The following is a 22,442-nucleotide window of genomic DNA, read 5'->3' on the forward strand; positions in this document are numbered from 1 at the left end:
AGGTAGTGTGTTTATTTTTTAAAAGTCTGCCTGACTATTAAAGTGTCCTCCAGACTTTTAAAGAGCTGTGTTTTATTTAATAATAACTGAGTGCATTGTATTGAAAAACAAAAAAAAAAAAATCCACAAAAAAAAAAAAAACCCCCACAAAAAAGTAGCCAGAAGCTAGAAATAAGCTAGGAGCAGTATATACCAAAGTAAAAAAGTTGAATAGTTCAGCTCAGTTACTCACCTTGGAAAGGTGTTGAGGTAGTGTGATTGGGTTTGAATAGGGAACAACATTTGTTAATCAAGGGAGCTGTGAGTCACTCAGGCTGACTAACTAAAGTTAGACTGTTTGTATTTCCCAACCCTCCCACCCCTCGCCCATCCCTTGCCCATCCCTTAATTTACAGGCAGGTGCCACTTGCACACAAAAAAAAAACCAAAAAACCCATCAACAAAAACTTTGAGAATTCGATCAGACCCCAGTAGGCCACTACCAGACATATAGTGAATTCACTAATACATTTAAAGGAACTTAGACACATTCCTACTCCCATAGCAACCTAAAACTTAACTAGGAACTGATCAAAATTGAGATGAAGGCAGCAGTCCAGCAGCAAGAGGGGGGCTTCCCAGTCTTTTGCATCGAGTGTCACATGTATGATTTTTTACCCACCGGTGAGAAGTTGTACATGTGCATGCGATGCAAAGAGCTCCTGGCTCTCAGAGAACGAGTCCGATCTCTGGAGGCTAGAGTGGCAGACCTGGAGGAGCTGAGGGAGACAGAGAGGTATATAGATGAGACCTTCAGGGACATAGTAGTCCAGTCCCAACTTCAGACTGGCAGCCCTGGTGCTGCCTTGGAGGAAGAAGGTCTCATAATGGGAGAGCACCAACCAGGTGTAGCAGGAAATGATCCTGTAGCAAGGACCTGCTCTCTAGGTGATGCATTGTCCTTTCGCACTGAGGATATCTCCCCAAAGCCTACTGCCCAGGAGGGAAGGGTTAGGTCGGCCGTCATAGTTGGTGATTCGATTATTAGGAATGTAGATAGCTGGGTGGCGGGTGGGCGTGAGGATCGCCTGATAACATGCCTACCTGGTGCAAAGGTGGCGGACCTCACGCGTCACCTAGATGGGATTTTAGACAGTGCTGGGGAGGAGCCCGCTGTCGTGGTACACGTGGGCACCAACGACATAGGAAAATGTGGGAGGGAGGTTCTGGAAGCCAAATTTAGGCTCTTAGGTAGAAAGATTAAATCCAGAACCTCCAGGGTAGCATTCTCTGAAATGCTCCCTGTTCCACGCGCAGGTCACCAGAGGCAGGCAGAGCTCCGGAGTCTCAATGCGTGGATGAGACGATGGTGCAAGGAAGAGGGATTCAGTTTTGTTAGGAACTGGGGAACCTTTTGGGGAAGGGGGAGTCTCTTCCGAAGGGATGGGCTCCACCTTAACCAGGGTGGAACCAGACTGCTGGCGCTAACCTTTAAAAAGGAGATAGAGCAGCTTTTAAACTAGAACAAAGGGGAAAGCCGACAGTCGCTCAGCAGCGCATGGTTCGGAGAGATGTATCTTTAAAGGATACTAATGATGCATTAGAATTAGGGCATCCCGACAGTGAGGTTCCAATAATTAGAAAAGTAGTCCAAGTGCCTGTAACTAAAAACTCACCTGAGCTAAAAAATTCTAACTTATCCCTATCAATTAAAAAGCAGAATAAAAATACAAACAAAAAACAAACTTTGAAATATTTGTATGCTAATGCCAGAAGTCTAAGTAGTAAGATGGGAGAATTAGAATGTATAGCAGTAAATGATGACATAGACTTAATTGGCATCTCAGAGACATGGTGGAAAGAGGATAACCAATGGGACAGTGCTATACCGGGGTACAAATTATATCGCAATGACTGAGAGGAGCAGTCGGGAGGAGGTGTGGCGCTTTATGTCCGGGATGGCATAGAGTCCAACAGGATAAACATCCTGCATGAGACTAAATACAAAATTGAATCTTTATGGGTAGAAATCCCTTGTGTATCAGGGAAGACTACAGTGATAGGGGTATACTACCGTCCACCTGGTCAAGATGGTGAGATGGACAGTGAAATGCTAAGAGAAATTAGGGAAGCTAACCAAATTGGTAGTGCAGTAATAATGGGAGACTTCAATTACCCCAATATAGACTGGGAAAATCTATCATCGGGTCACGCTAGAGAGATAACGTTCCTGGATGGAATAAATGATAGTTTTATGGAGCAATTTGTTCAGGAACCGATGAGAGAGGGAGCAATTTTAGATCTAATTCTCAGTGGAGCACAGGACTTTGTGAGAGAGGTAACGGTGGTGGGGCCGCTTGGCAATAGTGATCATAATATGATCAAATTTGATTTAATGACTGGAAAAGGAACAGTGTGCAAATCCAAGGCTCTCGTGCTAAACTTTCAAAAGGGAAACTTTGATAAAATGAGAAAAATTGTTAGAAAAAAACTGAAAGGAGCAGCTACAAAAGTAAAAAATGTCCAAGAGGCGTGGTCATTGTTAAAAAATACCATTCTAGAAGCACAGTCCAGATGTATTCCACACATTAAGAAAGGTGGAAAGAAGACAAAACGATTACCGGCATGGTTAAAAGGGGAGGTGAAAGAAGCTATTTTAGCCAAAAGATCTTCATTCAAAAATTGGAAAAAGGATCCAACAGAAGAAAATAGGACAAAGCATAAACATTGGCAAGTTAAATGTAAGACATTGATAAGACAGGCTAAGAGAGAATTTGAAAAGAAGTTGGCTGTAGAGGCAAAAACTCACAGTAAAAACTTTTTTAAATATATCCGAAGCAGAAAGCCTGTGAGGGAGTCAGTTGGACCGTTAGATGATCGAGGGGTTAAAGGGGCACTTAGAGAAGATAAGGCCATCGTGGAAAGATTAAATGATTTCTTTGCTTCGGTGTTTACTGAAGAGGATGTTGGGGAGGTACCCGTAATGGAGAAGGTTTTCATGGGTAATGATTCAGGTGGACTGAATCAAATCACGGTGAACCTAGAAGATGTGGTAGGCCTGATTGACAAACTGAAGAGTAGTAAATCACCTGGACCGGATGGTATACACCCCAGAGTTCTGAAGGAACTAAAAAATGAAATTTCAGACCTATTAGTAAAAATTTGTAACTTATCATTAAAATCATCCATTGTACCTGAAGACTGGAGGATAGCAAATGTAACCCCAATATTTAAAAAGGGCTCCAGGGGCGATCCGGGAAACTACAGACCGGTTAGCCTGACTTCAGTGCCAGGAAAAATAGTGGAAAGTGATCTAAACATCAAAATCACAGAACATATAGAAATACATGATTTAATGGAACAAAGTCAGCATGGCTTTACCCAGGGCAAGTCTTGCCTCACAAATCTGCTTCACTTTTTTGAAGGAGTTAATAAACATGTGGATAAAGGTGAACCGGTAGATGTAGTATACTTGGATTTTCAGAAGGTGTTTGACAAAGTTCCTCATGAGAGGCTTCTAGGAAAAGTAAAAAGTCATGGGATGGTGGCGATGTCCTTTCGTGGATTGCAAACTGGCTAAAAGACAGGAAACAGAGAGTAGGATTAAATGGGCAATTTTCTCAGTGGAAGGGAGTGGACAGTGGAGTGCCTCAGGGATCTGTATTGGGACCCTTACTGTTCAATATATTTATAAATGATCTGGAAAGAAATACGACGAGTGAGATAATCAAATTTGCAGATGACACAAAATTGTTCAGAGTAGTTAAATCACAAGCAGATTGTGATAAATTGCAGGAAGACCTTGTGAGACTGGAAAATTGGGCATCCAAATGGCAGGTGAAATTTAATGTGGATAAGTGCAAGGTGATGCATATAGGGAAAAATAACCCATGCTATAATTACACGATGTTGGGTTCCATATTAGGTGCTACAACCCAAGAAAGAGATCTAGGTGTCATAACACATTGAAATCGGTTCAGTGTGCTGCGGCAGTCAAAAAAGCAAACAGAATGTTGGGAATTATTAGAAAAGGAATGATGAATAAAACGGAAAATGTCATAATGCCTCTGTATCGCTCCATGGTGAGACCGCACCTTGAATACTGTGTACAATTCTGGTCGCCGCATCTCAAAAAAGATATAATTGCGATGGAGAAGGTACAGAGAAGGGCTACCAAAATGATAAGGGGAATGGAACAACTCCCCTATGAGGAAAGACTAAAGAGGTTAGGACTTTTCAGCTTGGAGAAGAGATGACTGAGGGGGGATATGATAGAGGTGTTTAAAATCATGAGAGGTCTAGAACGGGTAGATGTGAATCGGTTATTTACTCTTTCGGATAGTAGAAAGACTAGGGGACACTCCATGAAGTTAGCATGGGGCACGTTTAAAACTAATCGGAGAAAGTTCTTTTTTACTCAACGCACAATTAAACTCTGGAATTTGTTGCCAGAGAATGTAGTTCGTGCAGTTAGTATAGCTGTGTTTAAAAAAGGATTGGATAAGTTCTTGGAGGAGAAGTCCATTACCTGCTATTAAGTTCACTTAGAGAATAGCCACTGCCATTAGCAATGGTTACATAGAATAGACTTAGTTTTTGGGTACTTGCCAGGTTCTTATGACCTGGATTGGCCACTGTTGGAAACAGGATGCTGGGCTTGATGGACCCTTGGTCTGACCCAGTATAGCATTTTCTTATGTTCTTATAGATTCCAGTTGCAGACAGGTTTTGGTTTACAATTGACATCAAAAGCAATACTTTGTTACCCCCAGAAGCACTTTGTAAATATTGCAAAATAAAACTTGTCCCAATGTTTATGTACCAAACTCCCAGTTTTGGGATGTTCCTCTCTCATCTGAAGACTAAAACAAGAGGGATGCACAGAGATCAGAAAGGGACCCCATCACAATCTATTGCTGATCTTTTTAATAAATATTTTGGGTGTCTATTTTTCAGTCACAAGAATGCATACATTTCCTAATAAGGAAGTCTTTTTTTTTTTTTTAATTTTATGTTTATTGAATTTTCATAATTATACAAACAAGAAAAAAAACTTGTCATACAGCAATTACTGAGCTTATTATAATGTGTAATTCAATTCTCACAAGAAATAAATTTACTTAATCTCTTAAACATTATAAATCATGCACAGCTTATAACTTAAGAAAAATTAAGAGAAGATAATCTGAGCGATTCTACATTAATCATATATATTTCTCAGGAAAACATGCATAAATCCCTTAACCTACTTATTAGCCGGCGTTGCTATATTCTCAAAATGATTCTCAAGCTGCATAAGGTCTGAAAACAGATAAACCTTCCCCTCAAATTTTACTACGCAACTACACGGATATTTTAACAAAAAGGAACCACCTTTTTCCAATACTTCTTTTCTAAGAGTTAAAAATTTCCTCCTACGTAGCTGGGTACCCCTGACTAGGTCAGGATATACCCAGATGTTTTGCCCATAGAATGTACCTAATCTATTACAGAAAAAATATCTCAATACATTTTCTTTATCAGTGATGAAAACAAATTTTACCAGCAAGGTACTTCTATTTGTTACTAACAATTCTTCTTGAGATTTTTTAAGTAAATCTGATATATTTAATACATTTCCTTGAGGAGTTTTTCCTTCTTTTTCATCTTTTACCTCAAGCTGAGTTGAATCTCATTTACCTTGTTGTTCCCTCTTCTTCCCTATATAAAATGCTCTTTCAATAACAGGAGTTACCTGTTCAGGAACCTTTAAAACCTGTGTAACATAAGTTTTAAATAAATCAACAGGATTAATTTGTTCAATAATTGGGAAGTTAATTATTCTTAAATTCAAAGCCCGCATAGAGTTTTCCAAATTTTTTATGAAACTCCTCTTCAGTTTTATCCTGATTACATTGAATTTTTTCAAATTTTTACAAGACGCTGTTCCATATTACCAATTACGTTTTGCTGGTTTTCTATTTTTTCTGAGTTATTTTTCATAGATTTATTTGCTTCCATCACTGCTACTGTTAAATTAGTAATTGAGGTATCCAATTTGGCAATATAATTCCACAATGTTTCAAGTGTGATATTCAGTGGCTTCATTATCACTGATGTTGAACCCTTAGATTTAAAAGATGTTATATTGTCTTTTGATTTTGTCAAACTCGTAGTTTCCACTTTGGGGGTACTTTCCTCTTTAGGAGTAAAAGAAATATTAGTAGATTCTCCAGATCCAGATGTTTCAAAAAACAAATCCTTATTAGAATCACTAAATATAACTCCTTTTACTGTTCTCTGATCCACGGCACAAGAGGCTTCTTGAGAAACGCCTGGTTCATTTCCTGGGATAACCCCAGTTTTACCAGGTGGAGGAGGTGTTGCCGGCGCCCCTGGACTCAATGAGATCTCTTCAACCAAGTGGGGAGCATTTCGCTCCATTTGCATCCCCACAGCGGTTCCCTCGACAGGGGTAATCTGAGGGGATTCCAGCCACTCCGTTACACTCCTCTGGTTCATCTCAGTAACTGTAATACCAGAGGAACGTTTTAACTTTGCCTTCCTCTTGGTATGAGGCATTGTTCAACACTAGAAATCACTCAAATGAGCTTGAGGAGGCTATCCGTTTTGGCAATGCAATAAATTTGAATAAATATCTTCTCTAATGGGGGATTAGGCAAAGCAATGTTTATAAAAAGAAAACGTTTGCGCCTACCGAAGCTCAGAAGGGTAGAAACATCATCAGGTTCCCATTTCAAATATTTCCATACAGTTCCACTCGATTCCACGCGGATCCAGGCGGAGCCAGGCATAGCCATGCGCCCTTTTGGGGCGCGCGGCTTCGGTGCTGCGCCGCTGTAAGGTCAGTTTTAAGGTCTCCTTCCGGACTTAGCAATTGACACCAGCTGAGCCCTGTCGGGGCAGGGATCAGTCCTACCCCCGGAAAGGCAGCACTGGAGGTAAATCTTTCTCCTCAAGGTGAAGAAGGCAAAGAGACCGGTTTTAAGGTCTCCTTCCGGTCTTAGCAATTGACACCAGCTGAGCCCAGTCGGGGCAGGGATCAGTCCTTCCCCCAGAAAGGCAGCACTGGAGGTAAATCTTTCTCCTTTCTCCCCCCTTGTTTTTTTTATTTTGTATTTCTCACAAGTTCTTTTATTTTTTTCCTCTTTGTTTCCTGTTTTTGACTCAAGACCTGCATCTGCCCCTCCATGTTCTTAACACAGATATAGAATAAAACTGAAAAAGACTCCACAAAACTTAAATCCTACCTGGAAGACAAATAGTCCTGAAGCGAGTCTAAGCTTAAGTATTTTATTGCTTTGGGAAAGGTGCAGATTCATATACAAATCTTCCTGCATGCTGATTTTTCTTTATGTGAGGGCGGAGGTTTACTTCTGTTAATACTTTTTTCTCCTTTCCAATGCTTACCCTCTTGGTCATCACCTTTTCCCCTTCATCCCCTCCACTTTTTTCACCCTTTCACCATCTTTCATCTCTCCTCACCTTGACCCCTCCCCCAAACTCTCCAGCGTATTTTTTCTGTTCTTGCTGAAGGGCCACTATTGCCCTCTTTCCTGGCCCTGCACAGGCCACAGCTATTTTTCTATCGTGTCCAACTGAGCCCTACCATCTCCTTCTAGGTACTGTTCAGTCTCCACAAAAGCCCAATAATGCTCTCCTCCCCTTTCTGTAACTGCCACCCCCCCAATCTTTCTTTACCCAAATACACTGATCTACCTCTGTTCCCTCCAAGTCTCCATCAGGCCTTATTGCCCCGCCTGGTCTCACGCCTTCTAATTCAAGCCCTCTGTCCAAACATTTCCTAGGAACCTTCAACAACCCCAGAGCTCCAATTGCCAGTGACTTGGAGCCTGATATATATTATGGCAGCAAAAATGAAGGATGAAATTAGGATTCCCTCATATACACAAAAATAAGGGAAAATGTACACTATACAAATATAATAAAGTAAATGAATCAATAACTTACAGACCCTTTACAATAATTTCTATTTATCAAAGGATGTGCATTTATATAATCACATGACATATTATACAATATAAATATCCTCTAATTATAACGCTGGACGTTTAAACCCCATATGCCCAATATCTTAAAAATAACTTAACCCATACACATCCATCACACATACCAACCCTAAACCCACGTATAAAACCAAAGGCAATAAAAATACTAATTTATGTGCCAGAGAAAGTTAGGACATACTATGAAGTAGGGTGATTTCAACTAAATTGAGATCTCTTCCCCTTAATCAACTTCTTTGATAACTGTGATTACGAACTGCATTTATTTCAGACAACAAAGACTTCTCAATCCTTCCTCCTTCTTCCATAAATATTCATCATAAATGTAGGTAGCAAACATGTGAATGGTAACGCCCGTAACGTCTGACGCTCCTGTTCCCTTTTTGTTTTTGACCGTTTGACATGATCCTGTCATGATTTGCGTTTGAGATTGGCAAGTTTGAGCATGGGTTGCGCTGGAGAGGGGTTGCGCTGGTAGGCGTTAATTTCTGCCTGTGCTGGAGAAGTGCACAGAAAAGCAGTAAAAACTGTTTTTCTGTGCACTCTCCAACTTAATATCATGGCGATATTAAGTCGGAGGCCCCAAAAGTTTAAAAAAAGTAAAAAATAAAAAAAATAAAAAAAATCTAAAACGGGCCCGCAGCTTGAAAACCGGACGCTCAATTTTCGAACCCATGGCTGTCAGCGGGCTCGAGAACCGACACCGGCAAAATTGCGCGTCGGCTGTCAAACTCGCTGACAGCTGCCGCTCCTGTCCAAAAAGAGGCGCTAGGGACGCACTAGTGTCCCTAGCGCCTCTTTTTGCCGCGTAACCTAATTTAAATAAATTAATTTATTGTGTTGCGTGCACAGGAGAGCGGGCAAGCGCCCGCTCTCCCGCGATTTTTACTGTATCGGCCCAATAAATGGGAGAAGAGCTAGTATGGATTTAGCAAAAGGGAGGTCGTGCTTTATTAACATTTTAGAATTCTTTGAAGGTGTGAATAAGTGTCTGCAAAAAAAACTGACAATGTGTATTTGGATTTTCAGAAGGTGTTTGATAAGTCCCTTGTGAGAGATTCCTCAGTTGTGCGATAGGAAGTGAGATCTTACTGTGGATAGGTAACTGGTTAAATGACAGGTAACAAAATGGTCAGTTTTCCCAATGGTGAAAGGTAAATAGTGGAGATCTCTATTGGGACAGTGTTTAATTTATTCATTAATGACTCAAAAAAAGTGAGCAAGTGATTAATAGTGAAGTTGACAAAAATATTCAAAATAGTTAACATACAAGCAGATTGTGAGGAACTGCACAAGGACCTTCCCATACTGGGGAACTGGGCATCTAAATGGCATATGAAATTTAAAAGTGGACAAGTCCAAAGTGATGCACATAGTGAAAAATAATTGTAACTATAGTTACACAATGCCAGGGTCCGTATTAAGCATAATCATGTAGGAAAAGTATCTTTGAGTCAATGTGGACAATACATTGAAATCCTCAGTTCAGTATGCAATGGCGGTTAAAAAAAAAACAAAAAACAACAAATAAAATGTTAAGAATTATTTGGAAATGAATGGAAAATTAAACTGAGAATATCATAACTCCTCTGTATAGATCTATAGTGTGATTGCACCTTGAGTAGTACAACTGTGGTTGCTCCAGCTCAAAAAAGCAATAGCAGAATTAGGAAAGGTACAAGGGAAGACAACAAAAAACGATAAAGAGGATAGAACAGCTTTCTTATGAAGAAAGGCTAAACAGATTAGGACTCTTCACCTTGAAGAACAGAAGACAGAAGGGCCTTTTTAGAGGTTTATAAAATGATGAGTGGCACAGAACAGGTAAATAGGGAATAGTTATTTACCTTTTCATACATTACTGGGATTAGGGGACACTCCAAGAAATTAGCAGGGATCAAATTTGAAACAAATTGGAGAAAGTATCTTTTCATTCTAGCACACAATTAAGCTGAGGAATTTATTGCTGGAGGATGTGGTCAAGGCATCCAGCACAACAGGGTTTACAAAGGATTTGGGCAAGTTCCTGGCGGACATATAATTTGGGACAAAGGCAAACTATAACAGATTACCCAGAGGTCAAACATGATGCAGAACGGTGAAGTTTGTATTGTTTACCGGTGTGAGGATGTTAAAAGTAGTGAGTGAAATAGTTTGCCCTTGTCGGCAAAACCGTATGTCCTTTGAAAACATGCATAATAGAACATTGATCAAGTATCCGATCATCCCGTGAAGGAGCCCCCTTGGTATCAATGGCCTTCTATCCCTCACTCCCCATCTGTTTTAAGATTGTTTGTAATTGATGCCATCAAACCCTCTCCTTGGGGCAGTAATTTCCCTGCACAATTACTGTGCAGGGAACAGAAATGGATTTTCATTTTCTCCACAGGGTGTTGAACGCAGACGTAGAATGGATGCACTTTCTATAACATTGTTATATCTCCTCTGTTTCACTTGCTTTTTGGAATATTTCCTTGAGGACACTAACTTTTCCATGCTCCTATTATTACAATAGAGTTTCTCTTGAGCATGTGTACTACTCAGATTTGGTTTTCGGAAAAAAAAAGTCTAAAACCCATTATTAGTCAAGTATACTTGAGAACAGCCACCGCTTATCCCTGGGAACAAGGAATTGTTGCGTTGGAGGTGGACACTTGGGCCGAGGTGGGGTTAACGCAACCCGTAGGTAAGGACATACGGGTCCCCACCGTCGTCAGTCGGAGTGGGCTGATAGACAGAGGCCACTGGAGCTTCATCTATACCATCCCTCGTTCCCCACGAATTGAGCCTTTGGGTGCCAGCAGGACTTAGGTGGGCCTCCGTATGAGGCTGCAATAGGAGTTGGTTCAGCCCAGAGACAGCAGGTGAGAGATGGTACAGTCTTACCCCGGATTGGGTAATGCCCTGGAAACTCGGGCGCCAATGGAACAAAGGTAGACAGAGGGCGTTCGAGCAAAAACAGGCCGAAGCCTGAAGAAACCACGTTCAGGGCGTAAGCTGAAGAGGCATCCAAAGATAGGCATGGGTCAGGGCTGGCAGCAATCTGAAGGCAGTGGCAAGCAAGGCAGAGGTCTGATCACAGAGATAATCAAGAGCATAGTCAAGCGATGCAGAGGTCTGATCACAGAGATAATCAAGAGCATAGTCAAGCGATGCAGAGGTCTGATCACGGAGATAATCAAGAGCATAGTCAAGCGATGCAGAGGTCTGATCACGGAGATAATCAAGAGCATAGTCAAGCGATGCAGAGGTCTGATCACGGAGATAATCAAGAGCATAGTCAGGCAAGGCAGAGGTCCGGGTCTGGAGATAGGCAGTAGCGTGGTCAGGCGAAGCAGAGGTCCGGGTCTGGAGATAGGCAGTAGCGTGGTCAGGCGAAGCAGAGGTCCGGGTCTGGAGATGATCAATGGCAAGGTCAGGCAAAGCAAAGAAAGTCAATGTAGTCAGTCTGATGCATAAGCAGGGTAGGAGCGAAGAGAAAGGAACCAGGAACACGAGGAACAGGAACGCAGGGATAAGACGAATCTCTAGGAAGCAACGAGTACTCGACCAGCAAGGAGACCTGTTGCAAAGGCAACGCTAGGGAGCGGAGCCTGAGCTTAAATACTGTAGTTAGGTTGACATCATCCGGAGCCGTGGCTAGGTTCCTGCCACGGTCCCTACTTAAGAATCAATGGTGCGCGTGCCTAGGGAGGGCCACGCAGAGAGGCCCAACGAGAAGTGGAAGCAGGACCGGGAACGCTGGGAACTGTGGCAGAGCCAGAGGCACTGGGGGAGGCCAGAGGATGGAGCTGATGGCCCACCGCCGCCAGCGAGGAGGAACCAGAGGCTGGAGTCACTGTAGAAAGGTGAGGGGGCCATGCTGCAGGTCTGCTGCGGACAGCACACGTAGCAGGAATGAGATCAATTCTTTGAGATATGCCGGATTCTTTCTAATGACCTGGATTAACCACCGTGGGAGACACAATGCTGATTGACAATCTTTAGTCTCTCTCAACATGGCATTTATTTTCTTACAGAACATTTACAATAAAATTTTACTAAATATGAGGCACCCAGATGAAACACTTAGGGCCCCCATCTAGGGAAATAACCTTTTCCATCAAGTGGTTCTATCTATATCAGGGAAAAGCCTAGCTTTCAAACTGAAGCAAAGAAACTCCCTCATAATTTCTCAGGGAGAGCCTAAAGACCCAGTCCAAGTCAAGTTTTAAAACAAAGTTCATAATTAACATTGCGAGAAAAACCTGGACTTCGGACCTTGAGGAGTTCCTAGAAAAGGATCTTTGCCTTACTGAGGCTGCCACTCCAAGATGCATCTTAGTCAAGCAAATTCCTTTGAGTAAGATTGTTCCCAAAATAGCCCTTCATGGATGTTCATTTAAATGGCCCTAGGGGCCACCTACCCAAGGCCTTTAGCATTCAAATGATATCCCACTTGATTCTCAACCCAACCTGACTGTAAAAGGAGGTGGGGTATTGGAGGCCTGATGACAGCCACCTTGGCACTTAAAAGCCAGACACTTAAGTAAAAGTGTGGCACAGTGCCCTGTGTATGCTGGGCTGCTGACATCACTACCACAATCTTTGTGAAGGTTTTGGGGCTGTTGCTAGGTCAAGTCACCCTTGAGACAGAGAACTACTGGTTTTGGCTAGGGTCACACCTCCTTTATAACCCTCGGTGAGGTCATGAAAAGAGTGTGTCCACTGTCTCCATCAGCTGTGGAGGAGGGAAATCATCATAATGACTGGTCTAGCAGGATGATTAGGAAAGATTTATTCATTCCAGTTCTTACTCACTAAATTACAATCGGGCCGATACAGAAAACCTCGCGGGAGAGCCAGCGAGCGCCCGCTCTCCCGACGTGCACCCAGGCCACTCTCATGGGCGCGCGATTCAGGAAGCCAAGGAATGCATTTAGGGCCCACGGTAAAAAGGAGGCACTAGGGACACTAGCGCGTCCCTAGCGCCTCCTTTTTGACAGAAGCGGCGGCAGTCGGTGGGTTTCACAGGCGACTCTTAATTTTACCAGCGTTGGTTGTCAAACCTGCTGACAGCTACAGGTTCGGAAAATGGATGCAGGCAAAATTGAACAACCGTTTTCCAACCTGCGGGCAGAATTTTTATTTTTTTTTTTAATCTTTGGGGCTTCCGACTTTTTTCTGCTTTTCTGTACACGTTCCCTGTTTGGGCAGGCAATTTCTGAAAGTAAAATGTTGCGGGTGCTATTAGTTTCGGGGGGGTTGGCCGCACGTTTTCCACGCGCTATTACCCCTTACTGTATAAAGGGGTAAAAATAGCGCGTCGAAAACGCGAAGCCAAACGGGAGCTACAGGTGCTCTTGGCCAAATGTGCCCTTATTTAGGTACAGCAATATAAAAAAACAAATACAAGACATATCAGCTAAAGGTTCTGCCAGATAGGAATGTGCATTTGTCGAGGACGAATTAGACAAATAACAAAATTGTCTAATTCGTCCTGTTTCGGCCACCCTGAAAAACAAAGGAAATTTCCCTGAAATTTCGGGAAATTTTGTTTTTCGGAGTTAGTGCGCACTAACCCGAAATTCAGGATGACCAAAAAAAAAAAAAAGGCCCGAACTGCAGGAAACCGAAATTTCCCACAGTGGGCCGATAACGAAGGCTGAACCGAAAAGTTTCAGCCGAAACACATCACTACTGCCAGAAGACCAAAACACAGCAACACAATTATATAAAAATAACAAAGAGAAACCATACACATATGAGCAGTTATACAAAAACACTCCTATTGTTTTGAATATACCCAGATATTTATTCTTACCTTCTATTTTACTACCCATTTTAGGCTTGTTCAAGTTGCACTATATGTTTCTATCTTATTTTGACTTATTTGTACTTGTTTTGTTCTATGGTCATTAGAATGTAAAGCTAGTTGCTGAATTATTGTTTACTGTAAACCGAGGTGATGTTTTCAACGTGCCGTGGTATATAAAAAATGTATAAATAAATAAACAAACAAACATTAATAAAGATGGCTGAGAAGTTATCGCCTAAGCTTGTTCTACTCCCTTCTTGGATTCAAGAAGCCAGAGTACCCTATAAATTGGTGGAAGAGACTCTGCTGAAGTTTTGAAATATCTCTGGCAAGTATTTTTTAAACAAGTATATCCAGAGCCAAAATGGTCTTCACTCTCAGAAAGTTCATAAAACACAGATTACGGTCTCTCAGCATGTCTTTTCTAGCTTACTGGCAAACAATATATTATCCTTCACTAAGGATCTTTACAGTTCTAAACTTCCATCAACATTTCCAATCTATTTTTTTTACAAAATAAAATCTCAGTAACCTGGACTTCTTTCAGAAAGGTCTCTTGCAGCTGTCCAGAAAGCTGGGTCTGTTGGTCGGAACATCACAGGAAAAGCAAGTTTGCTTACCGTAAACGGTGTTTCCGTAGATAGCAGGATGAATTAGCCATGTTGTCATGGGACTGTCCGTCAGGCTTTGGAGGCGGAGCTTAATCAAGCTGTTACAGAGCTTAGTTCTGTGTGGCTGCACGTGTGTTCCCACACAGGAAGGCAGCATCTCCTCAGTCTGCATCATAGCAATAAGAAAAGCTGTCCAGGGAGGCAGGTGGGTCAGCATGGCTAATTCATCCTGCTATCTACGGAAACATCATTTATGGTAAGCAAACTTGCTTTTTCCCAGTCTATAGCAGGGCTGAATTAGCCATACTGTCATGGGAGTCCCTAGCTCCCGGTCACGTTATGTAGTTTTTGGTGCTGTCATTCTTGTAGTGTGACCTTGTTTCTGTGGACAGCCTTTTGGATCGTTTATATGGCGAAATTTTTCAAGACCGCTTGTCCCAGCTTGGCATCCTCAGATGTTTGCTGGTCTAGACAGCAATGGGACGTGAAAGTATGGAGAGATGACCAGATGGCAGCTTTGCAGATGGTTAAAGGTGGGACATGTCGTAGGTGGGCCACCGAGGTGGAGATTGCTCGCAGTTGATGAGCATTCAGCTTTTTGTGCAGTGGAATGTCTCTCGTTGTAGCAGAATTGAATACATTGTGCTAGCCAACTGGAGATTGTCCATTCCGCCACTGGCAGGCCAGGGGCGGAATGGACAATGGAATGGGTTAAAGGAGAGAAAAGGTTGTGATGGCCTCGTTGTTGAGTGGGTTCTAGTCTTGTAGTAGGCCAGCGCCTTTTTACAGTCCAGAGTGTGTAATAATCTTTCCCATGCGTTCTGATGTGATTTGGGAAAGAACGCAGGGAGTTCTACAGACTGGTTAATGTGGAAGGTTGAGACCACCTTCGGAAGGAAGGAGGGATGAGTCCTTAGCACTGCCCTGTGGTGGAAAAACTGAAGATAAGGAGTGTAGTGCACCAGTGCTTGTAGTTAGCTGACTCGAGTAGCTGATGTTACAGCAACAAGAAAAACGACCTTCCATGTGAAGTATTTGATGTGTGCGGATTCCATGGGCTCGAATGGAGGTAGCATTAGTTGCTCCAAGACTAGGTTGAGATCCCAGGCCACTGGAGGCTTGGATACTGGGGGCCAAAGATGGTAGAGGTCTCTAATGAAGCTGGTAACGAGTGGGTGATTAGATAATCGGGTGTCCATGAAATGGTTTGTGGTAGGCCGCAATGGGACTCAGGTGTACCCAAACAGTAGTAGTCACTAGTCCCGCTGTTTATAGCGTGAATAGATAGTCCAGGAGGGTTGTCGGAGCGCATTCAAAGGGATTACAGTGATGAAAGGTATACCAGGAGGCGTAGCACTTCCATTTTAATTGGTACATTCTTCTGGTAGAGGGTTTTCTGATCGCAAGCAGAATGTCCTGAGCAGTCTGTGATATCCCTTGTTCTGTCAGTATTGACTGTTTAATCTCCACACTGTCAGGTGGAGCGAGCTCTGCATTGGGTGTAGAAGGGCACCCTGCTCCTGGGATAAGAGGCCATTTTTGTCACCCAGTGGAATGGGAGTGTCGACTGATAAGCGGAGAAGGCAAGCTTACCAAGGTTGCCTGGGCCATGCTGGAGCAATGAGGATCAGGTCCGCAGTGTTGGCTATGCATTTCTGAGTTGTGCGCGTGATGAGTGGAATCGGTGGGAATGTGTACATTAGTCCTTTCGACCACGGGAGTAGAAAGGATCCTGTACTGCGCGGAGATGACTTGGAAAAACCTGTTCAGCTCCGTGGCGAAGAGGTCTATGGTCGGTATTTCCCATCGAGTGAAAATGTCATCGGCCACCTGCTGGTGTCCCACTCATAAGGGTGAAATATGCGACTCAACTTGTCCGCCCAGCTGTTGGCTATGCCTGGTAGGTATGTCGCTTGAAGGTGGATTGCATGATGGAGTTGCCCAATCCAAGATGAGGAGTGCATCCCTGCAGAGGATCCATGAACCTGACCCTCCTTGTTTGTTGATATAGAATATGGCCACTTGGTTGTCTGTGTATATCATGACATGTTTCCCCTGTAAGTTTGAGACAAAGGTCTTGAGGGCATATCGAATGGCTCTCAGTTCAAGAAGATTGATCTGATATGACTGTTCAAGGGGACATAGGCCCTGCATTTGTAGGGGTTGCACCCGTTGCAGATGGCTGCGCCCTCTGTTGCTCACCTCTTTTCTCTCAGCTCCAGCGATTCTAGCTAAGATGGCCACCTCCGCCTCCAAACGCCAACCTCCCTGGCGTCCCCGGGACAGAGTGGGCGCTCACGGTCGCCATCTTGAATTGGGGATAACCTAGGGCACGCGTGCGCCAGCCCTCTCTTATACATGTCATAGCGGGAACCTCGGGGGCATCCCCTCCGCATGACGTCATCTGCCTGTGTGTACTTAACCCTCTCGGACCTTCCTACCTATGAGTTAGCAAGGACTTCCTTCCTGCTGAATTCCACTACCTCTGAGACGTTCGCTCCTGTGACTCTCGCTGAACGCCTTAGGTACCCGCTCCTTCGGGGCCTTGCTCATTCAGGGCTATCTGCTCCTCGAAGGGCCTTCTTCACTCAGTCTCCTTCTCTTCGCTCCATGAGTACAACTCACTTCTATCTACTCTACTGACGGAATCTCCGGTGTACCCCATACCTCGGGCCATTGCCGTGCCATCCGCAGCAAGACCACCTTCTACACTTCAGAGTGAGTACCACATGCTCCTCAGCTCTACTGCCTGCCTACTCCGCTTCTACCATCAGCTGGGTGGATTCTCGGCATACCCCGCGCTGCGGGCCACTACCGGATGGATCTACCTTGGCAAGATATCGAGGAGTCAATACTTCTCGGTGTACCCCACTCTGCAGGCCACTACCAAGGAGATCACCATCGAACAGTACTCCATCTCTGGACTGTGTCTCAAATCCATTTGGTGGGCTTCCTTCCACAATACTGTACAATAAAGTCTCTTCTCTTCCTGTGTCCATAGTACTGAGGCTAGCCTATCATAGTGAGTCCCCTCAGGGCTCCTCCCTGAGGGTGGAGTCACCTCTCACCACAATCCAAGAGTCCACACAAGTACACTAAATTATAACAGTAGGTGGTAGAGGTGGGCTCCCCATCCTTTCTGGGAAGCGTCCGTTGTTAGAACCACGTTGTGAGGTGGTGCATTGAATAGTGCTTCCTTGAGAAGCGCATGCGGTTTTAGCCACCAGTCCAGGTCTAGGATCATGTCTGGCGTCAAGGAGACTGTCCGAGATAACTGTTGAGAGTTGTTACCATTGCCGTTTTAGGCCCCATTGTAGTCGGCATATGTGAAGACGGGTACATAAGAACATAAGAAATTGCCATGCTGGGTCAGACCAAGGGTCCATCAAGCCCAGCATCCTGTTTCCAACAGAGGCCAAACCAGGCCACAAGAACCTGGCAATTACCCAAACACCTAGAAGATCCCATGCTACTGATGCAATTAATAGCAGTGGCTATTCCCTAAGTAAACTTGATTAATAGCAGTTAATAGACTTCTCTTCCAAGAACTTATCCAAGCCTTTTTTGAACCCAGCTACACTAACTGCACTAACCACATCCTCTGGCAACAAATTCCAGAGCTTTATTGTGCGTTGAGTGAAAAAGAATTTTCTCCCATTAGTCTTAAATGTGCTACTTGCTAACTTCATGGAATGCCCCCTAGTCCTTCTATTATTCGAAAGTGTAAATAACCGAGTCACATCTACTCGTTCAAGACCTCTCATGATCTTAAAGACCTCTATTATATCCCCCCTCAGCCGTCTCTTCTCAAAGCTGAAAAGCCCTAACCTCTTCAGCTTTTCCTCATAGGGGAGCTGTTCCATCCCCTTTATCATTTTGGTTGCTCTTCTCTGTACCTTCTCCATTGCAACTATATCTTTTTTGGATACGGCGACCAGAATTGTACACAGTATTCAAGGTGTGGTCTCACCATGGAGCGATATAGAGGCATTATGACATTTTCCGTTTTATTAACCATTCCCTTCCTAATAATTCCTAACATTCTATTTGCTTTTTTGACTGCTGCAGCACACTGAGCCGACGATTTCAATGTATTATCTACTATGACGCCTAATTCTCTTTCTTGGGTGGTAGCTCCTAATATGGAACCTAACATCGTGTAACTACAGCAAGGGTTATTTTTCCCTATATGCAACACCTTGCACTTGTCCACATTAAATTTAATCTGCCATTTGGATGCCCAATCTTCCAGTCTTGCAAGGTCCTCCTGTAATGTATCACAGTCTGCTTGTGATTTAACTACTCTGAATAATTTTGATTCATCCGCAAATTTGATAATGTCACTCGTCATATTCCTTTCCAGATCATTGATATATATATTGAAAAGCACCGGTCCAAGTACAGATCCCTGAGGCACTCCACTGTTTACCCTTTTCCACTGAGAAAATTGACCATTTAGTCCTACTCTCTGTTTCCTGTCTTTTAACCAGTTGGTAATCCACGAAAGGACATCGCCTCCTATCCCATGACTTTTTAGTTTTCGTAGAAGCCTCTCATGAGGGACTTTGTCAAACGCCTTCTGAAAATCCAAATACACTACATCTACCGGTTCACCTTTATCCACATGTTTATTAACCCCTACAAAAAAATGAAGCAGGTTTGTTAGGCAAGACTTCCCTTGGGTAAATCCATGTTGACTGTGTTCCATTAAATCATGTCTTTCTATATGCTCTACAATTTTGATCTTGATGATAGTTTCCACTATTTTTCCCGGCACTGAAGTTAGGCTCACTGGTCTATAGTTACCCGGATCACCCCTGGAGCCTTTTTTAAATATTGGGGTTACATTGTACCTGAAGACTGGAGGGTGGCCAATGGATGATTTTAATGATAGGTTACAAATTTTAACTAATAGGTCAGAAATTTCATTTTTTAGTTCCTTTAGAACCCTAGGATGCATACCATCCGGTCCAGGTGACTTGCTACTCTTTAGTTTGTCAATCTGGCCTACTACACCTTCCAGGTTGACAGTGATTTCATTCAGTTCGTCTGACTCATCGCCCCTGAAAACCAACTCCGGAACTGGTATCTCCCCAACATCCTCATTAGTAAACACGGAACCAAATAATTCATTTAGTCTTTCTGCAATGGCAGTATCTTCCCTAAGAGCCCCTTTAACCCCTCGGTCATCTAATGGTCCAACCGACTCCCTCACAGGTTTCTTGCTTTGGATATATTTAAAAAAGCTTTTATTATGAGTTTTTGCCTCTACGGCCAACTTCATTTCACATTCTCTCTTCGCTTGTTTTATCAATATTTTACACTTAACTTGACAATGCTTATGTTTTATGCTATTTTCTTCAGATGGATCCTTCTTCCAATTTTTGAAGGATGATTTTTTGGGTAAAATAGCCTCTTTCACCTCACCTTTTAACCATGACGGTGGGTATTTGGGACCATATGAATGGCTGCTGCCATATGACCCAAAACTGTCAGAATCTGGCGGGCCATTGGCCTTATTGTGGAACGTAGATCTCCTGTTAGTCTCTGTAGTATTAATCGTTGTTCCTTGGGAAGGAAGGCTCTGCTTCTGGTCACATCCAACTGAGCTCCTATGAACTGAAGTATTTCGGGAGAGTTGGAGGTTTGACTTTTCGTAATTGATGATGAGTCCTAGGTTCTGAAGACAGGAGATGGTCTTTAGAAGGTGGGATTGAAGAGTTTCCGGATCCGAGGCTACTAAGAGCCAATCATCCAGGTACAGGAATAACTGGATCCCCAGTTGTCGAAGGTGGGCCCCCACCACTGCCATGCACTTTGTGAATACTCGGGGGCGGCAGATAGGCCAAAGGGGAGAACCTTGTATTGGTAATGTTGCCCCCTGTATTGGAAACAGAGATACGGCCATGAAGAAGGGTGCATTGGAATATGCGTGTAGGCATCTTTCAAGTCCAGCGAGCACATCCAATCGTTGGGTTGAAGAAGGGGAAATATTGTTTTTGGGGAGACCATTTTGAATTTCTCCCGGAGGGAGTAAAATCCCATATACCGGAGCTGTGGGGTTAGGACACGAATTGCCTGCTGTTGTTGCAGAGTTGATATTTCTTCGGCTAGTTGAAGATAGTTGTTCCCCACTCTCTTGATCAGAACGAGATTTGGTAGGGGTGGTCTGGACGTGAAGTTGAGTTGTTAGCCCTGGTGGACTTTTTCTAAAACCCAGTGGTCCTTCGTGATCTGGAACCAGGCTTGACTGAACGCAGTTATTCTTTCTCCATGGCCGTGGGGGGTGGTAGCCTTGCTGGAGTTAAAAAGATGGTGGGGCTTTTGAGCTGGTGGTAGGTTGTTGGCCCTGTTGTCGCTGTGATCTTGGCCTGCCTCGACGTTGCTGGTGCTGTTGTGGCAGCTGTCGAAGTAGCTGCGGATAGGGGGCCGGGCAATATGACGGATAGGCCCAGAACAGATGTCTCTGATAGGGTGCGCAACGAATGGGTGCAAAATAGCGGCGAGAGAAGGCACCGTATGTGTGAGGCGTTGTTAAAGATTGTACCACCACGTTCTTCTCCTTCAATTGGGCAACTGTTTCTTGGAGACTGTTAACGAACAGATTATCCCCTCGGCAAGGAAGGTTGGCCAGTTTCTCATGGATGTCTTCCCTTATGGCACTAGCATGCAGCCAGGCCAAATGTCTGACTGCAATAACTGACGCAGAAGCTCTGGAAGACGTCTCAAAACCTTCATAGAATTGTACGGAGGAGATGTCTTATGCCTTCCTCCATGTCTTGAACTGGCTGCGGCAGGTGAATCGCGGGATCCGCATCTGGCAGGAGTTCTTTGAATTGTTGTAGGGACTTAAAAAGGTATTGGACGATATAGAACTGATGTTGGTGAATATGAGCTCCTAACATTGATGATTGGACGTTATCTTACTGCATGCACATGGCTTAAATCCAGATGGTCAGGGCATCGTGGTGTGCTGCGGCTCAATGGTGGTTGATCCGATGTCTTGTTCATTGTGTTTATACTCTTTTTTTTTTTTTTAGTCTTGCTGAGGAGACAGCAGCTCTGCATGTGTTCTCGCTCGTGGAAAAGGACAGACTGAGGAGATTCTGCCTTCCTGCGCGGGAACACGCACAGCCGCACAGAGCTAAGCTCTGTAACAGCTAAAACTCTGCCTCCAAAGCCTGACGGACAGTCCCATGACAGCATGGCTAATTCAGCCCTGCTATCGACGGGAAAACATGGTCAGTGGGACCAAAGAACTACCTATAAATGCCATCCCTCCCAGCAACATTGCTCTAGAGCTAAAGCCGGCTTCAAATGCTGCACACTGTACAAAAGGGTCCATTGAACCAAATGCTGGACTATGCAGAGGTTTGAGGGAGAAACTCAAGCCTTCCCCTTTTGCTTCACCATTTTAAAGTGTCATTTAGGTAATAAGTACGCAAGGACAGAGCCGAGACAGCAACTACCTCCTCCTGCCATCTTAGATCTCTGGAAGGAAAGAACTTTTATATTTAGTTCTGGACCATCTGGGGGATAGTGTATTGTATAAAGTAAGCAGAAAACTAAGGAAGAAGTAGGATGAAATTGGGGGGGGGGAGATACAAGTAACTCTGTCCTAAAAATGGTCCAAGGCATGCATAAGCCAGATATTCAGGTCAGATGACTCCATACAGGGTGCTTTATTGCGCTTGGAAAATCATCCTCACCTATTTTGACCACCGACTCTTATGAAAACAAGGCTCCTTTTCTGCCATTCCTTTGCATTTCTCGAAATACCCTTTTTATTGAACACACAAGAAATGGGCATATCGTCTCCTGCTGCAATACAGATATCAAGACAGAGCCGCCTCAGTCCTTCAAAGTCTTAGAGCCACATAAATGGCCAGATGTCGAGATATTTGGCCTGTGGAATATTTCTCACATTGCATAAAAAAAGATATTCAAGTTGGTGCAGGGGATATTGGACTGTCTGGCTGAGATTTACTGCTGTGTGATTTCTTGTGCACATCTAGATTTTGCAGAATA

General features: G+C 43.6%; 1 protein-coding gene across 1 annotated transcript in view; it reads right to left on the minus strand.

Moving 5' to 3' along the window:
- The window catches only part of FAM151B (family with sequence similarity 151 member B), a 106,208-nt gene that overhangs the window by 70,753 nt on the left and 13,013 nt on the right, over window positions 1-22,442 (minus strand). The window lies entirely within an intron of this gene.

The sequence above is a fragment of the Rhinatrema bivittatum genome, chromosome 1, assembly GCF_901001135.1.
Source record: "Rhinatrema bivittatum chromosome 1, aRhiBiv1.1, whole genome shotgun sequence".
In the NCBI taxonomy this organism is placed as follows: Eukaryota; Metazoa; Chordata; class Amphibia; order Gymnophiona; family Rhinatrematidae; genus Rhinatrema; species Rhinatrema bivittatum.